The 16,058-nt window shown below is 41.8% G+C and overlaps 1 protein-coding gene across 5 annotated transcripts in view; it reads left to right on the top strand.

Annotated features, from left to right (window-relative positions):
* Window positions 1–16,058, top strand: part of NCOA7 (nuclear receptor coactivator 7) — a 231,755-nt gene that overhangs the window by 61,208 nt on the left and 154,489 nt on the right. The window lies entirely within an intron of this gene.

Below are 16,058 nucleotides of genomic sequence, written 5' to 3'. Positions count from 1 at the left end.
TTAAAATCTGAATGGCAAATTTAGGCTAAACTAGTCGAGCTATGAATAAAGGTGAGCTGCTGAAATTTTAAAGTCAGCTGTTTTAGCCTGAAATTCTTGGATATCAGAGTTCAGTTCAGAGTTCTAAGTCCCCCTTAGCATTACACCAGAGAGGTGTAATGTATACATTTGGTTAACCAATTAAGGATTAATAAAATTCTAGCATCATTGCAATTTGGCCTTTAACATACTCAGGGTGCTATAAATCTCATGGTGTTCTTACGTTGGGTGATTCAGTGTATAACCCTCTATGTATTTTTATTGCAAGGTGACTGATTTTCCAACATTGATCTTTTGCCTGTAGTGCCAAGCAATGCCCAGCTATTCCTCACGGGTAAAGCATATCATAGGATCATATGTATACTTAGAAAGTTTTTCATTTGTAGGATAATTTGTTTCACATCTGTACTGTAACAGTGTAACAGTAAGAGAAAAACTATTGAAAAAAAGATTATTTGGTTACTCCTATGTTGGGTGTATTAGCCTTAAACATGTAATCCACAGAAATAGTTGTGAGAGAAGAATCAAGCAACTGTTTAATGAGCTGCTATAAACAGGATATAAAACATTCCAAGACCCCTATGAAAGTACAATGCTTACTATACTTAACTATCTCTGGAAGAAAAAGAGTGCTGGTCCCTCTGAGCTTACAAGGTGGCACCCCTCCAAAACGTGAGTTCCCATGGCTCCCTGGTAATTAGCAAATGTTCTAAACATTGGCTTCATTATGTGTTCCTTTCTGCAGGGTGGAACCCTTCTCTCCATCCTGTGATTTAATGGGATGAAGAGGTAATATAGTATAGATGAAGCAGATCAATGCCCATTCCTATAGTCCTAAATCCTGAGATGGCAGGTGTCCAGGCCACAAACATCTGATTCATGAAATACATGAAATACACCAACTGCTCTTAAACAAAAGATACTTCCTTACCCACCCTACTGCAAAGTGCAATGTATATTTTCTGCCTCCAGTTACTCCTTTAAATATGTGTTAGCAGTGTAAAACCAATAACGTATTAAAATACTTTATTGGTAATTAGCTCTTTGGGTTCCAGAGTGCAAAACCGGAATGTTTTGTTATAAGCCCCCTGGCACATTAATTCCTGCTGAGGTGTTATGGAAGACCAGGATACACGGCAGTTCTAATTTGGGACGCAGGGTAGTATCAGGAATATCAGAAAAAGAAACTCTGTGCAGCCATGAACAGTGCTTTACTGAATACCACACATTTGAGACTGATGACTTATCGCATCAGCCCACCATGTCTCAAACTTCTCATATTAGTCAAAGTTGGGAGAAATAAAAAGTTCATTATTTGCATAGTGCCACCATATTGCATAGCACTTTACAATGGTACAATAGGGATATACAGGTGATACTCGAAAAATTTGAATATCATGCAAAAGCTCGTTTATTTCAGTAATGCAACGTAAAAGGGGAAACTAATATATGAGATAGACGCATTACATGCATTACATGCAAAGCAAGATAGTTCAAGCCGTGATTTGTCATAAGTGCGATGATTATGGCTTACAGCTCATGAAAACTCCAAATCCACAATCTCAGTAAATTAGAATATTGTGAAATATTGTGAAATGCTGCAATATTGTAGGCTCACAGTGTCTAATCAGCTAAGTAAGCCATAATACCTGCAAAGGGTTTCTGAGCCTTTAAATGTTCTCTCAGTCTGGTTCAGTAGGAATCACAATCATGGGGAAGACTGCTGACCTGACAGTTGTGCAGAAAACCATAATTGAAACCCACAATAAGGAGGGAAAGCCTCAAAAGGTAATTGCGAAGGAAGTTGGATGTTCCCAAAGTGCTGTATCAAAGCACATTAATAGAAAGTTATGTGGAAGGGAAAAGTGTGGAAGAAAAGGGTGCACAAGCAGCAGGGATGAGAGGATAGTCAGGAAAAGGCCATTCAAAAGTGTTGGGGACTTTCACAAGGAGTGGACTGAGGCTGGAGTCAGTGCATCAATAGCCACCACACACAGACAGATCCTGGACATGGGCTTCAGATGTCGTATTCCTCTTGTCAAGCCGCTCTTGAACAACAAACAACGTCAGAAGCGTCTTACAAGGGCTAAAGAAAAACAGACCTGGTCTGTTGCTCAGTGGTCCAAAGTCCTCTTTTCTGATGAGAGCAACTTTTGCATCTCATTTGGAAACCAAGGACCCAGAGTCTGGAAGAAGAATGGAGAGGCACTGTCAGGGTACCTGAAGCCTCTACCTCTGAAAGAGGTAGAGACTTAGAAGTTTATCCGTCCGGACGGCATGTCTCCTCGGTTCCTCGCGGTTCACCCGGTCTTGCAAACGCCGGCCGCGAGGGAGTCACTTCCTTTTATAGCAGGAGGCCCGGAGGCCGACGTCATGACGCCAACCCGGAACGCCCTGTCACTCAAATCTGTGGAGACGAATCAGGACTCGCCGGAGGCGTGTCTTCTCTCCCTAACCAGGATACTTAACAGTGGCTCTCCCATTTACTCATTGCCCTGTCGTGGTTCTAGTCTGCCTAGTCACACAGTGCTCTGTTATTCTCTTGTCTTTTGGTTCTGACCCGGCTTTGGTATTTACTCTCCTGTCTTTCTGTTATCCTTGACCCGGCTTGTCTCTCGCTTACCTGTCTTCTCGTTCCCTCGACCTCGGCTTGTCTCTGACCATTCTATACGTAGTTTTACGTTAAGTCCGGCCATTCTAAGGTCCGGTATACGTATCTGCTACTCTTTGTACTCTGCGTGTTGGATCCCTGACCCGATCCTGACATTACGACAGGGCCATGGATCCTGCAGGTACAAATTGTCAGCTTGGTTCTCCTGATCCTAGGTTTGACGCCATGGATCATAGGATGGATCAGATGGCTCTTGCACTACAGGCGCTGCTATCACGTCCTATTAATCCACCTGAGGAGATGCGTAATACGTCTGCTTCTTCTGTGGGTTCAGGGCTAGAGGTAGCTACTGTAGGTGCTTCTTCCCGAGTTACCCCACCTGTACGTTATGCTGGTTCTCCTGATAGGTGTCGTGGGTTTTTGAACCAGATCAGTATCCATTTCGAGCTACAGCCCCGTTCCTACCCTACTGATAGGGCAAAAGTGGGATTTATTATTACCTTACTCATTGAGAAAGCTCTGAGATGGGCTAATCCGTTGTGGGAGAATGATAATCCATTAGTCTATAACTATAATGCCTTTGTAGCTGCTTTTAAAAGAACTTTTGATCCCCCTGGCAGGAGGGTCAATGCAGCCAGATTACTGTTGCGCCTTAGACAAGACAACCAAACACTTGTGGATTACGCACTAGAGTTCAGGTCTTTGGCGGCAGAGGTAAAATGGAATGAACAGGCCTATATAGACGTATTTTTAAATGGATTATCCGATGTAATACTTGACGAGGTAGCGACAAGAGAGCTTCCAGAGAACTTGGAAGACTTAATTTCCTTTATCTCTCGTATTGACGAACGTCTAAGGGAGAGGCAGAATACTCGAGATAGAACCGGTAGATCTTCCTTTAGACTAGCACCATCATTTCAAATTTCTGAAACCAAAACTCCACAGTTTTCAGAACCTATGCAGTTAGGCCTTACTCGTCTGTCAGAGGAGGAGAGACAGTACAGGAGAAGGGAGGGACTGTGTATGTATTGTGGAGCCAGAGGTCATGTACGTTTGAGCTGTCCCAGCCGTCCGGGAAACGCTCGCACCTAAGTTTCTCTAGAGGACAGACCTTGGGTGTTTCGATTTTGTCCTCTACTCATAACTACAAAGAACATAGACTCCTATTACCGGTCTCTTTAACTTGGGAAAAGGGAACCTTAGAGACTATGGCATTGATAGACTCCGGCGCTGCTGAGAGTTTTATCGACCAAAAGTTTCTCACCAAGCACACTATCCCATCCCAGTTAAGGAAGACACCCTTGGCTGTTGAAGCCATTGATGGTAGACCTTTAGTTGAGCCTGTGATTTTCCGGGAGACCACACCTCTTAAATTAACTACTGGTATTCTACACAAGGAGGAAATATCCCTACTACTCATTTCATCTCCTTCTGTTCCCATAGTCCTGGGATACTTCTGGCTTAAGAGACATAACCCCGTTATAGATTGGAGATCAGGGGAGATAGTTTCGTGGGGTCAGGATTGTCAAGAGAATTGTTTAAAGAAAGTGTCACCTCTCTGTAGTGTCAACGCACTTAATAACGCTACCGACTCTACCAAAGTACAGATACCATCCTTGTATCAGGATTTAAAGGCAGTATTTGACAAAGGAAAGGCTGATACCTTACCACCACATAGGTCTTTTGATTGCAAAATTAATTTACTTTCTGGTACTATGCCTCCCAGGGGTCATGTATACCCTTTGTCTACGAATGAGAACTTAGTTCTAGAGGAGTATATTCGTGAAAACCTAGACAAGGGGTTCATTAGGAGATCATCCTCTCCTGCTGGGGCTGGATTTTTTTTTGTTAAAAAGAAGGATGGCTCTTTAAGACCCTGCATTGACTACCGAGGTCTTAACAAGATAACCATTAGAAATGCATATCCGATTCCCTTGATCACCGAGCTTTTTGATCGATTAAAAAGTTCTAAGATTTTCACTAAGTTAGACCTTAGAGGTGCTTATAATTTGGTGAGAATTCACGACGGAGACGAGTGGAAAACTGCGTTCAATACTCGATATGGGCACTATGAGTATACTGTAATGCCTTTTGGTCTCTGTAATGCTCCGGCGGTATTTCAGGATCTTATTAATGAGGTTCTTAGGGAGTTTCAAGATGACTGTGTGATTGTATACCTTGATGATATACTTATACATTCCAGGGATATTGAGACTCACCACGGACAAGTCAGAAGGGTTTTACACAAACTTCTTCAGCATGGCTTATACTGCAAATTAGAGAAATGCAGCTTTGACCAATCCCAAACTACCTTTCTTGGTTACGTGATTTCTGGAGAGGGGTTTGAAATGGATCCGGAGAAGCTCCAATCCATATTAGATTGGCCTTTACCTAAGGGTCTCAAGGCTATCCAGAGATTTATTGGTTTCTCCAATTACTACAGACGTTTCATTAAGGGATACTCTTCTATCATTGCTCCCATCACCAATATGACCAAACAAGGGGCTGATACTAAGAATTGGTCTACTGAAGCACTTCTGGCTTTTAAGACACTCAAGGAGCTGTTTGCTTCCGCACCAATTTTAGTTCACCCTGATACTACACTACCTTTCCTACTCGAAGTTGACGCTTCTGAGACAGGTATAGGTGCCATTCTGTCCCAAAGGTTGGGTGTAGATAAACCATTACATCCTTGTGGTTACTTTTCCAAAAAATTGTCAGGTACTGAAAGCAGATATGACATTGGTGACAGGGAACTCCTAGCGGTTATCATGGCCTTAAAGGAGTGGAGACATTTATTGGAGGGGACTTTGCATCCTGTTACTATTTTGACAGATCATAAAAACTTATCCTATATTGGAGAGGCTAAACGACTATCATCTAGACAGGCTCGTTGGTCCATATTCCTCACTCATTTCAACTACATACTCACATATAGGCCAGGTTCTAAGAATTCTAAAGCCGATGCCTTGTCTCGCCAATATGAACCTGCTGCCAAATCTGATCCGGTTTTGTCCTCTATAGTACCCAAGTGTAACATTATCGCTAACACTACTCTCAAAATCCACTCTCCGCTGCTTGATCAGATAAGGAGCTTGCAGCATCTGGCACCTAGACTAACTCCTGCTTCCAGACAGTTCGTTCCTCCTGAACTCCAACTGGAGCTCTTACGGTGTCTTCACGAGAGTAAGGTGGCTGGTCATCCGGGAGTTCGCAAGACGTATTCTTTGATCTCCAAAGATTTCTGGTGGCCTTCGTTACGGAGGGATATTAAGGATTTTATCGGAGTCTGTGAGGTCTGTACTAAAACTAAACTACCGCATTCGCTCCCTTGTGGTCTTCTACAACCTCTGGAAATTCCTGACAAACCTTGGTCCTGTGTGGCAATGGACTTTATTGTGGATTTGCCTGTTTCTAAAAGGCACACTGTTATCCTCACCGTAGTTGATAGGTTTACCAAGATGGCACATTTCGTACCTTTACCTAAACTTCCGACTTCTCCTGAATTGGCGGAGATATTTGCTAAAGAGATTTTTCGCTTGCATGGGATTCCTTCGGAGATCACTTCTGATAGAGGCTCCCAATTTGTTTCACGTTTCTGGAGATCATTCTGTTCTCAATTAGGCATTAAATTGAATTTTTCTTCCGCCTATCATCCTCAGTCTAACGGAGCTGCCGAACGAACCAACCAGAAGATTGAACAATACTTACGTTGTTTTGTTTCCGAACACCAAGACGATTGGGTCGGTTTGATTCCTTGGGCGGAGTTTGCGCACAACAATCTCGTTTGTGACTCTACGCATTCAAGCCCCTTCTTCATGAACTATGGCTTTCATCCATCTATTCTTCCCTCGGTTTCTCCTTCCCAAGGAGTGCCGTCGGTTGATATCCATGTTGCCAATTTGAGGAAGTTGTGGGATCAGACTCGACAAATTCTTCTACACAATTCTATGCTGGTTAAGAAACATGCTGACAAACGTAGAAGGGCGGCTCCGAATTTTGTTCCAGGCGATAGAGTTTGGTTGAGTACTAGGAATATTCGCCTTAAAGTTCCTTCCATGAAATTCGCTCCTCGTTATATTGGTCCCTACAGGATCTTGACTCGAATTAACCCAGTGGCGTATCGTCTAGCTCTCCCAGCTACTTTACGCATCCCGAACTCCTTTCACGTGTCATTGCTTAAACCTCTAATCTGTAACAGATTCTCCTCCACAATTGCCCCTCCTCGCCCTGTTCAGGTGGAGGGTCAGGAGGAGTATGAGGTTAACTCCATTATTGATTCTCGTGTCTCCCGGGGGAGAGTACAATATTTGGTTGACTGGAAGGGTTATGGTCCTGAGGAGAGGAGTTGGGTACCACAAGAGGATGTTCATGCTCCTCGCCTTCGCAGGGCATTTCACTCCCGCTTTCCATCTCGCCCCGGCTCCTTCCGCCCGGTGGGCGTATCTGAGAGGGGGGGTACTGTCAGGGTACCTGAAGCCTCTACCTCTGAAAGAGGTAGAGACTTAGAAGTTTATCCGTCCGGACGGCATGTCTCCTCGGTTCCTCGCGGTTCACCCGGTCTTGCAAACGCCGGCCGCGAGGGAGTCACTTCCTTTTATAGCAGGAGGCCCGGAGGCCGACGTCATGACGCCAACCCGGAACGCCCTGTCACTCAAATCTGTGGAGACGAATCAGGACTCGCCGGAGGCGTGTCTTCTCTCCCTAACCAGGATACTTAACAGTGGCTCTCCCATTTACTCATTGCCCTGTCGTGGTTCTAGTCTGCCTAGTCACACAGTGCTCTGTTATTCTCTTGTCTTTTGGTTCTGACCCGGCTTTGGTATTTACTCTCCTGTCTTTCTGTTATCCTTGACCCGGCTTGTCTCTCGCTTACCTGTCTTCTCGTTCCCTCGACCTCGGCTTGTCTCTGACCATTCTATACGTAGTTTTACGTTAAGTCCGGCCATTCTAAGGTCCGGTATACGTATCTGCTACTCTTTGTACTCTGCGTGTTGGATCCCTGACCCGATCCTGACAGGCACACACTGTAAAATGCTTGAAGTCCAGTGTGACGTTTCCACAGTCTGTGTTGATTTGGGGAGCCATGTCATCTGCTGGTGTTGGTCCACTGTGCTTCATTAAGTCCAGGGTCAACGCAGCCGTCTACCAGGAGATTTTGGAGCACTTCATGCTTCCTTCCGCAGACGAGCTTTATGGGGATGGTGACTTCATTTTCCAGCAGGACTTGGCACCTGCCCACACTGCCAAAAGCACCAAAGCCTGGTTCAATGACTGTGGAATTACTGTGTTTGATTGGCCAGCAAACTCGCCTGACCTGAACCCATAGAGAATCTATGGGGCATTGCCAAGATAAAGATGAGAGACATGAGACTGAACAATGCAGAAGAGCTGAAGGCTGCTATTGAAGCATCCTGGTCTTCCATAACACCTCAGCAGTGCCACAGGCTGATAGCTTCCATGCCACGCCGCATTGAGGCAGTAATTACTGCAAAAGGGGCCCAATCCAAGTACTGAGTCCATATGCATGCTTATACTTTTCAGAGGTCCGATATTGTTCTATGTACACTCTTTGTTTTATTGATTGCATGTAATATAATAATTTACTGAGATTGCGGATTTGGAGTTTTCATGATCTGTAAGCCATAATCATCGCACTTATGACAAATCACAGCTTGAACCATCTTGCTTTGCATGTAATGCGTCTATCTCATATATTAGTTTCCCCTTTTACGTTGCATTACTGAAATAAATGAACTTTTGCACGATATTCTAATTTTTCGAGTATCACTTGTATAACTGGAAGCATTTGGTGGATAATATATGTTAACAGATACAGGAGGTGCAGAGGTCCTCCTCAAACGAGCTTACAATGTAGTATAAACATGCAAAATAAATATTATTTTTATTTTGAAGTTCCCTGTTTTCTCTTAATTATTTCCTGTCCTGGAAATCAACCAAATAATAAAAAAAAAAACAATAAAAATGTTTTCATGAAAACAGTTCTGCACAATTCTTCTGGAGCAATTAAAAAATAAATCTTATCCACCACAGAGATTTTTTTGGGAGTTTTAATAAGTGTGGCTGTTTCTCAAATGGTTTTGGTAAGTCAAAGACTATTTTTAAAATTGTGTGCCCTCCTTTGAGCATGGCTTTGAGAGACATTCCTGCTAATTTCAAGGCTCAGAGATATTATTTTGATAATACATATGCAAACATATGTAAATAAATAAATATCATTACCTACATGTTGAATCTAATTTGTGTTGGTGTCTGGTATTTCCCTTTAAAGGGTTACTCCAAGCACCATGACCACTTCACCGTAATGCTACAGTGTTCCATTAGTACGCGGTAGGATTAAATAGATTCAAGTCCATCAAGTTCAGTTTTATTCACATTGCTGATTCCGCTGGTGATCGCCTTCTTAACAACCGCAAAAACAAAGATGTGTGAAAGGAGTGCTTGATAGACTTATGACTTTTTTCTTGAACATTTAACCTGGCACAATGATTTCAAAATGTAACTTCAGATACACTTGTATTAGTATTTTAACACACTTGTGTTGTCTCTAAAATGATATGTCCACTAGATGGCGCACCTTTGTAGCAAAGCCACACTTTTGTTACAGGGAGCGAGACACAACTCCCCAGAGCAATGTATTCTTATCGTGATCAAAAGGGGACATACATACAGGCTGATTTACTGAAGTGAGAATTTCAACATTTGAAGATTAGGCGACTTTTCTTTAAATTTAAAATTAACTGTCAATCTATTTTTATTGAGGTAAATTGCATAGTGCAAAATAATGCAAATGTAAAGCATATACGTGGATAAGAGGTTCAAGACATCGTGATACATTGATACATACACCTCATTTTATATTTAAGAACACAAGAGAAATAAGAACAATATCAGGCTAGTACTTGCTAGGGTAGGCAAAGGTATGGAAGGATACATGTTACGTGTAAGGTCTGGTGTTCAGCTTAGGCTCGTACCGGCGGGCAACATATTATAGGGATATCGATTCTTGACCGGCTTGCATCAGTACCCTATTACCCTGGGGTTTCGGGGGGGAAAGGGTTATATTAAAGGCGCTCATGGTTAGCGTGGGTTGCTGAGGAGGGAGACATTACTGATTGTTCCTCACTAATGGAGATCATGCATTTAAAGAGATAAGAACACAAACGAAACACTAATAAAACAAAAGCGTAGTGCGTAAAAGTGCAACTTGTAACATGGGGCACTGCAGGAGCAGGATAATGTCTTGGGTTAACACAGGGCTATCAGGATACTCTTCACCCATTGCTTGGTGCATTCCTGGGCGTGAATGGCACCACGTTATCAATGTCCCATTGTGGAGAAAAGGTGAGGGCGGCTCCTGGGAATGGTTGGTCAGGCATACCGAAAGCCTGGAAGAAGCCGGGTGCTCCAGTGATGTCCTCCAGTCTGTGTTCCTTGCCGTCTCGGTAGGCGCACAGCATACGTGGTAGGCCCTATCTATAGCGAATCCCAGCAGCCTGTAAGCGTTGAGTAACAGGACGCAGAGATGCTCTCCATGTGAGAGAAGCTCTGCTGAGGTCTACATAAAAAGACAGATTGGAACTTTCAAAGTTCAGTGGTTGTCTGTCTTGAACGGCAGACATCGCAGCCCGTTTGTCAGCAAGAGAACGGAAAGTGACGATCACATCTCGCAGGAGAGCTGTCGTGGGATCGTGGGAACGGCCCACTTGGTATATCCCCTCAATGAGCATCTATTTCACCTGCATAGCTGGGAGTAATGAGGAGAGTAGGCGTCAGACGTATTGAGGCAATTCGTCTGTGCTAATGTCGCTGCACCCCCCCCTGATCTTCTGGTTTCGACAGCGTAGCTTATCTTCCAGACCTGCTACTCGGCGGGTGAGCGCTACATGTTGCTGTGTGAGCTGCTGGGTGAGTAGAGTTGCATCAAGTTGAGTCTGACAGGCCATCACAGCTTCATTTCGATTGACTTTATGCGACCAGAGAGGGTATGCATGTCCTCCCGGAACAATGCACAGTCTGCTTGGAACATGGTGTGTAGTTCATGCAGGAGATGTATGAGGTCGCCCTTGGTAGTTGGGGCACTATCTTCATCTACCTCTGTAGCTCTGTTATCTTTCTTATCAGAGGAGGCCCTGGCTTCTGGGATGGGGTCCGGAGCATCATACTCTAGATCACCCGAAGAGCAGGAAGGCGATCTTTGCGGCATGTGCAAGGATTGTGTCATTGTGCAAAATACCCCCTAATGTGCAGAAACATAAACACACACACATCAACACGCTTAATAATTTTATAATTGTACCTTAATATGTTTATTTACTAAAGTGAGAATTGTCGGAAATTTAAAGATAATTTTAAATTTAAAGAGAAGTTAGACGAAAAGGAAAAATTCTCCAAGTCGCCTAATCTTCAAATGTTGAAATGTAAAATTCTCACTTCAGTAAATCAGCCTGTAACTATTTCCCCTTTACCTATTTAGGTTCCTATCTTATATTTGGATAATTTGAAGTTTGCTTATTATATGCTTGAAGATAAATGATGATAACTGGTCAAAAGTGTAAATTAAAATGTGACTATTATTGTGCCTCATTTTATCTTGCCTTTTACATAGAATAATATACAGTTATTTAATAAATAAAAATACATGTTCATTATAACTAAAAATCCAATAAATGCTCATATTTTGCAAAAGGTTCTGTTGAAAATAATCATGTTTAAAATTCCTTGAGAGAACCTCTAAATATATGGGATATGTATGATTGTGATTTGCCGTTTAATAAAGCTATACAATACAGTTGCTTTTTCTCCCATGTTTCACATATAATCACAAACCAAAACCTCCATAATTACTAAAGTTAAACCCCCTACACACTTTCATTTAGTACCTACTATGATTTGTGCAAACTGACTGTACTCAATAACATTTTTACAGCCTTCGTGCTACCTTATAGAAGTCAAAAGGTTAATAACAAATCAATCTAAAATCAGGATACTCTTCACCCATTGCTTGGTGCATTCCTGGGCGTGAATGGCACCACGTTATCAATGTCCCATTGTGGAGAAAAGGTGAGGGCGGCTCCTGGGAATGGTTGGTCAGGCATACCGAAAGCCTGGAAGAAGCCGGGTGCTCCAGTGATGTCCTCCAGTCTGTGTTCCTTGCCGTCTCGGTAGGCGCACAGCATACGTGGTAGGCCCTATCTATAGCGAATCCCAGCAGCCTGTAAGCGTTGAGTAACAGGACGCAGAGATGCTCTCCATGTGAGAGAAGCTCTGCTGAGGTCTACATAAAAAGACAGATTGGAACTTTCAAAGTTCAGTGGTTGTCTGTCTTGAACGGCAGACATCGCAGCCCGTTTGTCAGCAAGAGAACGGAAAGTGACGATCACATCTCGCAGGAGAGCTGTCGTGGGATCGTGGGAACGGCCCACTTGGTATATCCCCTCAATGAGCATCTATTTCACCTGCATAGCTGGGAGTAATGAGGAGAGTAGGCGTCAGACGTATTGAGGCAATTCGTCTGTGCTAATGTCGCTGCACCCCCCCCTGATCTTCTGGTTTCGACAGCGTAGCTTATCTTCCAGACCTGCTACTTGGCGGGTGAGCGCTACATGTTGCTGTGTGAGCTGCTGGGTGAGTAGAGTTGCATCAAGTTGAGTCTGACAGGCCATCACAGCTTCATTTCGATTGACTTTATGCGACCAGAGAGGGTATGCATGTCCTCCCGGAACAATGCACAGTCTGCTTGGAACATGGTGTGTAGTTCATGCAGGAGATGTATGAGGTCGCCCTTGGTAGTTGGGGCACTATCTTCATCTACCTCTGTAGCTCTGTTATCTTTCTTATCAGAGGAGGCCCTGGCTTCTGGGATGGGGTCCGGAGCATCATACTCTAGATCACCCGAAGAGCAGGAAGGCGATCTTTGCGGCATGTGCAAGGATTGTGTCATTGTGCAAAATACCCCCTAATGTGCAGAAACATAAACACACACACATCAACACGCTTAATAATTTTATAATTGTACCTTAATATGTTTATTTACTAAAGTGAGAATTGTCGGAAATTTAAAGATAATTTTAAATTTAAAGAGAAGTTAGACGAAAAGGAAAAATTCTCCAAGTCGCCTAATCTTCAAATGTTGAAATGTAAAATTCTCACTTCAGTAAATCAGCCTGTAACTATTTCCCCTTTACCTATTTAGGTTCCTATCTTATATTTGGATAATTTGAAGTTTGCTTATTATATGCTTGAAGATAAATGATGATAACTGGTCAAAAGTGTAAATTAAAATGTGACTATTATTGTGCCTCATTTTATCTTGCCTTTTACATAGAATAATATACAGTTATTTAATAAATAAAAATACATGTTCATTATAACTAAAAATCCAATAAATGCTCATATTTTGCAAAAGGTTCTGTTGAAAATAATCATGTTTAAAATTCCTTGAGAGAACCTCTAAATATATGGGATATGTATGATTGTGATTTGCCGTTTAATAAAGCTATACAATACAGTTGCTTTTTCTCCCATGTTTCACATATAATCACAAACCAAAACCTCCATAATTACTAAAGTTAAACCCCCTACACACTTTCATTTAGTACCTACTATGATTTGTGCAAACTGACTGTACTCAATAACATTTTTACAGCCTTCGTGCTACCTTATAGAAGTCAAAAGGTTAATAACAAATCAATCTAAAATCCGTAAATGCTGACATTTCATTTCTGTATGAAGATAGCTCAATAACCAGGCTATCTATGCTAGCTAAGTTGCATCACCTTAGGGGCCACCTTCCACTACACACTGCCTGGTCCCACCACGTCCTCCTTGCAAAACGGTAATTTACTTTTTGGCAATATAATAAATATAATTCAATGTTATTAAAGTTGGAAAGGTACAGATCCTTTTCAATGCTCCCTTGCAGTCGCTTGCTGAATGAATCAGAGAGCAGTCGCCAGATTCCCCAGCCAGTGCTCTGATTCATGATAGTGACCACACATTCCTCCCCATGAACCACTATCGATCAATAGCTGGATCACCAGGAATTCCCAATCAGGGAACTACAGCCTCCTCCCTGCTCAAGGGGCCTTCAAACTTCAATTTCTCAAGATTTCAACTACCCACATAATAGCAAATATCAAATGACCATGAGTTTATTCTGTATTATTCCTTACCCTTGGATAGCACATACCTATATTTGGTAACTGCTCTGCTGGTTTTGAACGTATATGGACATGTATACCATGCCTCAGGCAGTGTCCAGTGCCTGTTTGTTACTGGTGACCTATCATCTCTTTGCAAATGTTAACAACCAGTAAGGCATTAAACCTGTATGCTAAAGGCATCAAAGCTCAGTTCAATAAACATAATGTATGAAGACAGACTTGCCTGCATAGTAATAAGTTCATTGTACCGAATGTGCGCTGTCTTGCTCATGGTTGCAGATGGCTGTCTTAGGTGGGAGTTAATGAGTGGTAATAAATGAGTATGCTGACATGCCATCAGTTCAGATGCTCCAAAAAGATTTATTATGGGCAAAAACTACAAAAGTCATGCTGTGTATTTATAATGGTTTAAACTATGCTGTTTCCATCAATGAATGTCTTTATGGTTACTGCCTTATATCTAACATAGTATATACAGTACTCTATAAAGTGAATGTATAAACCTAAAAAAGTGCAAAATTGGAAGGCACACAAATAATAAAGACACACTGTATGTACAAAATCTACAACTATGCATTTAAAGGAATACTATAATGTTAGAAATGCAAAGTTGTATTTCTATAGGAATAAGGTCAATAATGAATGCTCGATAACATTGAGTTGTAATAGTGATGTCAGCAATACTGTAAATTAATCCATCATCCACAAATATTTTATGAGAAAGTCCCATTTAGATAAGTGATAAACATTAGTTTCTATATTATGGTAGTCAAATTACCAGCAAACTTATGTATCAAACCTATGCTAATCATCTTTTGAAGTAAATCCATACTGCCTAACAACAGCATCCAGAGAAGCGTCCAGAGAAGGCTGGACCTCTGACGCAAAACACATAACCAGAACTACCCAAAGGGGCGAACATGTCCAAAAAGTGGGCGGGTCTGCCCAAAGATTTGGAAGGCCAACCTGACGTGAATGCATGTCAGGCTGCCTGCCACTCCTCTCCTAACCTTCTTACTAGCAGGCAGAAGCTCCTGTTATACAGTCTGGGACAGAGAAAGGTTGTACGTAGTGAGTGTAGAAGAAAGGGAACATATCATAGTGTTAGAGAGACCGAAGCAGCAAGAGTATTTGCACGTACGCAAGTCAACTTAACTTGACCTAATTGCGTACGCCCACACAAGTTTTGTTTCCCTGCATCCCTCTAAAGTTTCCAAACTTAAGCAAGAGCATGTAAAGAGTAGTTTGAAAAAAAATAGCCCTTCATCAGCCTCTATCTTAATCTGGCCCTGATAACATATTATAATTGTTCTATGACTTTGTATAGTTAAATGCAAATTGTATGGTTAATTGATAATCACATTTAGAACTGTATAGTAAGTAGAAACCAAAATCTCTAAAGTACACTACAGGTTGCCAGACTTTTCGGAAGTCAGTCTATGAAACGATTCACATGTTGTCTTCCCAATCTCTAGTTTTATTGTTTAGTTTGTCTGTGATTATTATTTTGTCAGTATGTGCTGTGGCCTTTTTCAGCAATGAACTGACATATCTCATGTTGCTAAAATCGTATTATAGTTCGCTTTTCTGTTTTACCTCTAAGCTAGTTTTCCAAGTTTATTTTCAGGAATGACAGAGCTTTGTGGTTACCACCATTCATATAGTCACGTTACCCTGCCTTTGGCACGTATTAATTAATAAGAGACTGTCTGTTTTGCAAACAAATTGTGTGTGTAGTAAATAAGCCCTCATCAATGTGCTTTTTCACCCTTGAAAAAAGCTCATCATACAAGGTTAACATTTATTTAAAAAAAAAAAAAAAAAAAGTGAGTAATCACTAAACCTGGAACGGTAAAAGATTTACAAGGAAATTGTACATTTTAGGCTAAGACACAACAGATCAAACAGATATAATGTGCTATTTGCAGCTAAATTTTCTATCCTTCCCAACGTAAAGCAAAAAGAAAATTAAATTTGATGGTGGTTCCCAGAGGGAACTTGATAAGGAGCACTTCCCCTGCATGGAAGTTCTCAAAGCCTCTTGGCCAACATGTTTTCATTATTATCATAATAAAGGACCAGCTGGCCACAGAAAATGTATTTATTATTTCACAGCAATCGTTTAATTCTACGGAGAATCTCAAGCAGATAATGGCTAAAGATAGGTAGACTAAATTATGAACATGTTATCAACAAAAACAAATGATATCTCTGTATTCCTG

The sequence above is a fragment of the Pelobates fuscus genome, chromosome 2, assembly GCF_036172605.1.
Source record: "Pelobates fuscus isolate aPelFus1 chromosome 2, aPelFus1.pri, whole genome shotgun sequence".
Classification (NCBI taxonomy): Eukaryota; Metazoa; Chordata; class Amphibia; order Anura; family Pelobatidae; genus Pelobates; species Pelobates fuscus.
This window is presented reverse-complemented; position numbering and strand designations above follow the sequence as displayed.